This window comes from Ptiloglossa arizonensis, chromosome 14 (genome assembly GCF_051014685.1).
Source record: "Ptiloglossa arizonensis isolate GNS036 chromosome 14, iyPtiAriz1_principal, whole genome shotgun sequence".
In the NCBI taxonomy this organism is placed as follows: domain Eukaryota; kingdom Metazoa; phylum Arthropoda; class Insecta; order Hymenoptera; family Colletidae; genus Ptiloglossa; species Ptiloglossa arizonensis.
Window position 1 is genome coordinate 1,217,677 of NC_135061.1, and position 7,132 is coordinate 1,224,808.

Below are 7,132 nucleotides of genomic sequence, written 5' to 3' on the forward strand. Positions count from 1 at the left end.
TCAACTCACAATTTGAAACATTAAATTACACACTCTCGTAATCTCTGTTTAGTGTTAACCTAACGATACGGACTCGTAACATTTTTCAAATTCGCGCTGGAATATATTCGCTGAAAATCCACCGCAAAATTATGTCGTACGAACATTCGCATCAACACCTCCGCGTACAAGCGGTTGAATTTACGACGCTTTTCAATTGGGAAAAATCATTTGCATTTTTGAGTTCATTTGCACGTGTCATATTTTCAATCGGTATTCAATTAATCCCCGACTTGCAAATCTTCGGTAAATTTATTCGATTTTGACACCGATTTCGATACGATGCAACAAACACGTAACTCGTTACCGGTCCAATGTTGTTTTCATTTTATCATTACGACATTATTTTTTCACATGTGTTCAATATTACCGATCGATGAAAAAACAAACGAAACTCTCCTACCGCTGAGTTAATAACAACGTTAACGTTGCAACGTATTTACTACCTCGAACCGAGTAAAATAAAAGGATAAGAAAGTGAATAAAGAAAACCAGCACCGTTACAAAGACGTAATCGCTCCCAGGTAATCGTTTGATTAATTATAATCTTGTTTCTGATACATTAGTCGTCGGGAGAAACGTGTCGCGTAACTTTGGCAAATCTTCGGGACGCGTTGAACTTCGTCGAGCTCGAGACAGGAAGTAATTAACCGGGAATCTTTTCCTTTAATGAAATTCGCAACCACCACGAAGAGAGTGGGAAATTTTTCTAATCCTCGCGAACGAGATTCACGAAGTGTCGCGATACGAGCTCGTGGCCTCGATAACCCATTAACATCGTCCTGGCCGGTATCCGAGGTGTAGATTAAAGAAAAAACATTTACGTTATCCGGACGAGGGTCGTTCCGATCGATCTTTTTTCGTCCAAGGGTTTCAACATTATCGCGTAGTCGCGTGAGCTTTTCACGTGACCGACTGCCTCGAACCGAGAAGCTTCCACGTACTTACGTGCGTATCCACTCGACGAGGCAACGTTTTCTTACAACGCCAGTGTCAAGAACATTATGGTCGGTGACCTCTCTACCGAATAAATTTCCTACGGGACGCGGTATTTACACGTGGAACCTTCCAAAATTCGCGTCACGCTTTTAAGGCGAAATGTGCTCTATTCCGCGTAGTATCGATGTTCGATGGTTGCACGGGGTGTAGACGAGACGAATTTAAACGAGACCGTATCATACCTCGTCCAATGGAGATTCGGTGTATCGTAAATCCCCGTTGCAATGTTTTCCAACCTTGGTTTCGCACCCTGATCTCCTCGTACCCTTCGAACACGGCCATCGACCAACGGAAACAAAACACCGAGGCAAAGTTCACCGATCGAAACGATCACAGAATCAGCTGATTGTACGATCGAATTTGTCAATGGTTAATATTTCTAACGCTTCGAAAGCTTCGACGCGATGCATTAAAGCGAGACACGCGGTGGGATACACTGACGTATCGATCACGCTTCTTAACGATTCAAGATGAATCGAATGTCAGGGTTGGCCACACTGTGTCGCGTTTAATCGACACGGGACCATTTACTTGTTTCATTTACGCGTTCAATCGATATTTAAAAACGAACAGGGCTAATTTTTATCGTTATTTTCTTATTCGTAAACGGATCGAAGCCTTTTGGCAAAAGTGTATACGTAGAATAAGAGAACTGAATTGATTATACGTTACGTAACGAAGAAGGGACGTACGTAGACGCATTGTACCGGAAGGACTAACGTTAAACGATAAACGTATGCAATTGATCGTTCAAAATTGTGTAAAGATCCACAGAAAAAGTAAGAACACGACTGATTGGATTCTTCGATGCTATGTAGATTTCGAGTTTTATACGTAAACGTATTTTTTTCTACTTGAACGTGTAAATGGTAATTCAAAGTCAACCTAGTGATATTATTAGCAACGGTTCAGAGTGTTGGTTACTTTACCGCGCGATAAAGGTACTCGAGGAGGTAATTGTACGAATTACGCGAATTACACGTGTTCCGAGACAATCCTGAACACATTTCTGGACAATCGAGCGAAACGAACGGTTCATCGAGAACGAGAGAAACGATAGGCACTCGCCAAGTTGGATACCGAGCAATAAGGTCGCTCCAGTGAGCGATTCTTTAATCATTTCCAGCACCGTAAACACGCTAACTCTACCCTCCGCACGGATTTAAATCAAGAATATCTAGGAATCGGGAATATCTCTGGACAATCGAGGGAAACGCACCAAGATTTTTGATGCGAGTTTCTCTGGAATTTGGATACCTAACCGAGCGATCTCGTCGCTCCGATAAACGATTCTTTCCAGCGCCACGCGCTGAACATTGGTTCTGTTCTCAACACCTAGTCAAATCGTCCAAGCTGTCCAGAAACGTCGCTCGATCCCTCGAAAACCGTTCGAGTCGAGCGAAAGCTGTCCCGGTACGAGGATCTGTGTCCACGCGCGATTATAAATCGCGATTAGGAACGGTTCGTTGGACGAGATGTGGCAGTGTTTGAAAAAAGAACGCTGGTCGTCGACTTTGAGCCGGCGAGCAAACGGTCAAACTCTGGGCGTGGTGGGGAGTCAAGAAACATCGAAAGAGCGCGAGGATGATTGGCCATATGCGGTCGAAGCGCGTCGAAGCAACCACGGTTAAGCGAGAGGGTTGTACGAACCCCCGTAGGATCGAAAAGTTGCGCGTTTAAAATCACCAAGTGTCAACACTCACCTAATTGGTACATGTAACGATCCTGTACGAACACTGGCGATACGGTTGCCTGTGTCGTTGCACAACAGCACTGCACGACACTCTCAAATCACCATCATGATCATCATCATCATCATCATAATAATCATCATCATCGTCGTAATCATCGTCATGATCATCATCATCATCTTTGGCACCGATCGTCGTGGAGAGAAAACACGTCGGTCGAGTTACGGGCCGGTTGTGCAATGCAGTCGCACGGATCCGTCACACGGGCCCGAGAAGGCAGAAGCGATGCCGCACACGTATATCCAGAGACGGCCGGTTGGTATCCTGTCGCTCGAAGAGACACAACACACATGTACTACGCGCCAGTGTCCCCTGCCCGAACACTACGGGCCTTTCACTCCTTTCTCGATATCTCTTTCTCTCGCCCGATCCCCCTTTCTCTCTTTCTCCTCTCCCTTTCTTCGATCAAGACCGTAACAACGGCCAAGGGAGGGGGGCCGGGGGTGGGGTTGGGTAGTGTAGGAAAAAAAAAGAAAAAGAAATCACTGAGAAACGGTCTCGTGCATTTCGTGCGAGCCAGCGACGAGCAAAGGGGGAGGATACTGGAATCCCCCCCGGTTCGGTGTCGCGAGGTGTAACGGGTCTCGGTCGAGCGGGTCGTTGTTCGTGATTGGTTCGAGGACGACCACGATTCGAGATGTACGCGAGACGACGTACGCGCGCCCGTACGTGCGTAGAACCAGTTTTAGGTGTATTCCGCGATTAAACGCATGGGGGAACGCGCGAGTTTAGCGTTCGCGGTTCAGGAGCTGGCAATGCACTGACTGGCTTCCCGGTTCGACCCGAGTCCGCGGCTGTTACTTCTACGTGGCGCATGCGTGCGACAACCCAGCGACATTGCGCCGCCGTCGACGCCGTCGCTGACACCGTCGTCGTCGTCGTCGTCGTCGTCGTCGTCGTCGTCGACGTCGTCGACGTCGTCGTCCTGCTCGTAGTCCTCGTCGGCATTGTTACCCCTTCGTCCCTACTTACCCCCTCCCCTCTCCCTCACCGGTGAGTTCGCCGCGGTCCTGCTATTTCCCCTAGCCCCACCGCTCTCCTCGTCCGCGGTCGTTCGTCTACGTATACACGGTGAACGCGTACACACCTATGGTGCGCGCGCGATATCGTACACGCGGACTTACTTCCGTGTTTCATCCCCTAAATCGGCACTCTGCGCCCTCGGTGCCTTCCCCCCTACTCCCTACTCGAGAGTATTCGCTGCCGTGCCACTGTCGGAAAAGACCGGGGGAAGAAGAAGAGGTGTCGGCTTCGCGCGTCAAATACCCACTTCTCACGGCCGGTTCGAGGACGTAACGCGAGGACTCCTGGCGGTAGATTAGGCCCGATCTTATCAGAGGATCGCGACTACGAGCCTTCGAACCGTGGAACGACTCGCGATCGAACCGGGGGAGCTTTGTTACGAGAAATTGGGCCCGACGAGAACCATTTTAATCGACACCGACTCGGACGAGAATCGTCCATCTGTCGAAGTTTTATGAAACTTGGGTTTGCGTAGTTAAAATAGAAATTCGTTCGATCGCTGTAAGTAGTATGTTTCTCTTCCAAAAATCGTTTCAAGGAACTTGGACTGGTCTTTGACAATTTTTTAGGGATCGTTCGATGCACCATCGATTGTGTAAGATGTTTAAGAAACTTTGCAGGTTTGTATAGTTAAGATATAAATTCGTTCGATCGTTGTAAGTAGTATGCTTCTCTTCCAAAAATCAATCGTCTACATTTCGAGGAATTTGGACAGAATTTTTTAGGTATCTTCGATGTGCCATCAATGGTGTAAGATTTTTACGAAACTTTACAGATTTGTATAGTTAAGATATAAATTCGTTCGATCGCTGTAAGTATTATAGTATGTTTCTCTTCCAAAAATCGTTTCGAGGAATTTAAATTGGTTTTCGAGAATTTTTTAGGCATCGTTCGATGTACCATCGATGGTGTAAGATTTTTAAGAAACTTTGCAGGTTTGTATAGTTAAAATATAACTTCGTTCGATCTCTGTAAATAGTATAAGTAGTATGTTTTATGTTACTTTTTCGAAACTCGATTGTTTATCTATTGCACAATTTAATTGCACAAAATAATTAACAAAGTCTAACAAACGTTAATTATCAGCATTTAGTTCAACCTTAGCACTACTACTCGTCGCAGTTCCTGTCAAAGCAAAAAACACTTTATACTCTACGACCCTGTAAAATTTAGTCAACATTCCTCGTTACTTAAGTGTATTTATAATTTTCAAGCGATATAGTTCCACCTCCATAAGACGACACGAGTACGAAACGATCGTTTATTTTTTAACAAAATGCGAAAGTAACGATAAACGCGTGGGCCGGTGCCAGAGACTGCGCTGTATTTTAGCATCAGAGGCTCGTATCGCGGTATCGGTCCACCAATTTCTCGATCCAGAAAGGTAAAGTAATCGCGAATATAATCCGTGAAATAGATACAACGAATTCCTCGGTCAAAACCCTCGGAACCCTCGTCTCTGTTACCCAATACGGTAATCGATGCCTGTTCTCCAAAATGTTCCGTCGGGAGTCGAAGAGAATCGTTTCGGAAGGAACGTGGCTCCTATAGGTTCGAATTTTGGGCTCCTCGTAACGCGCCCGATTACGAGCAAGGACTACGAGGAGTGTCGAATATTGGCAAATAGATTCCTCGGGCGCGTAAGAACCGAGCCACGCATAAAGGGACACTGTTACACGGGCAGAGTCCGAGAACCGTTCCCCTTACCTCGTGATACCCCTAGGGACACATCACTTCGGTTCCCAACAGTACCTTCTTTGATTGTTCTTCCCTTTTTTGCTTGTTCTGTTCATTTACGTGCGCGCCACTCCACGCGTCCCTTGATCTACGACTTCGTTGTATCTCTTCCATCGAATATACCGGGTGTAACTTAATACGTGCGAAACACTTTAGGGATTCTGGTTATTTACAGTCGGGCGTTCGAGTAACTTTTATCCGTTCACCTACGGGAAAATTTGTTCAAAATGTTCGGTGTTCTCTCAAAGCAGTGTTCCTCGATTTGAGCGTTTACGAACACGTAATAATAAATACAATAGGAGTTTTCGAAACCATAGGTCTGCATAGCTTGCTTGGTTTATTCATCTTGAATTTTACAACCAAGAATTTGCGACCGACAAATGTTCGTTAGGAGAAATTATACGCCGATTGACACGATCCTGACGAACGAATAATTTAAAAAATTTGCAATACTTCTAAGAATTGCACGACGAAACACTACGAGTTTTGTTACTTTAAAAATGAAAAAAATCATCGAAATTATCTACTACGTAGTGCGATGAACTTACGAACGAATTGATAAAATTTGTTCCACCCTTTTCGTTTAATTTTTACCGATAAATAAGCTCTTTGTATCACAATTTATCAAACATTTGAGGACATTTCAAGTTCGTGATCTTCCTAGACTTTGTACAATGTACTTTATAGATGTTTGTAGAAATTATGAAATGATCAAGTTAGTTCGTAAATATACGCTTAAACGGTTAATACTTTATTAATGTCGCGAGACCTGACGCGCGATCTCGTTAAAGATAACACGAAGGAAAAGCGTAGACGCATGCACGACGTCAAAGATAAATTGATAGATTGGCAGATAAAGTAAATTGGTTCTAGGCGTACAAAAGGAACGCGAACAACACCCACTTGTTTAAAATTCATCGTAAATCTATATATGACACGGACCTTGTTCTCGAACTTACCCGAGACAAAATAATAATATGTCCGGAGATGGGGATTATGCATACGTGGCTATCACGATGACACAGTTTCGAAGATAGTCTCGCGAAATAAAATTTTGGGAAGACTTTCACGGAAGAGGTATTGAAATTTTGCAAGAGGGAACACCGACGAAAACTGTACCTCATTCACGGCCGATAAATTATTTCTCGTAGCGATAAAAAGGGCTACAAGAGCAACGAATCGAGTATATCGCAGTTAAGACACCAAATATTATAACAAAGTTACAATTATCGTCTAAATTTCATCTGAAACTCGAATATTTCCATTAAGTAATCGACCTTTGAACGTCCTCGAACAGTGCATCGTTCAACGTACCAGAAAATATACAAACATATTTCGTTTACGAAAATGAATTCGAGCTCCGTATCGGCCAGCTACGAAAGACCGCCAAGATCCGATCGAGTCCCCGTTGGCTGGCAAACACGCCCGAAATATTTTTCTCCGGTGCACCGGAAAGGTGAACGAGTCGTTCAGGTGACCCGTTTTAAGTGTCTCATCTTGCGTAACGTTGTTCGGGTGAGCACACGGACCGGTAAGAAACAGAATCGATTACGCATTTCCATTGTTACATATTCAGTGGCTGG

The 7,132-nt window shown here is 44.8% G+C and overlaps 1 protein-coding gene across 1 annotated transcript in view; it reads right to left on the bottom strand.

The window, feature by feature from the left end:
- Window positions 1-3,530, bottom strand: part of Ten-m (teneurin transmembrane protein Ten-m) — a 398,512-nt gene extending 394,982 nt beyond the window's left edge. Inside the window, exon 1 of the mRNA XM_076326151.1 lies at window positions 2,742-3,530. The gene's annotated coding sequence lies outside the window, so the exon portion shown is untranslated. The remainder of the gene's footprint in view (window positions 1-2,741) is intronic.
- Window positions 3,531-7,132: the final 3,602 nt, after the last annotated feature.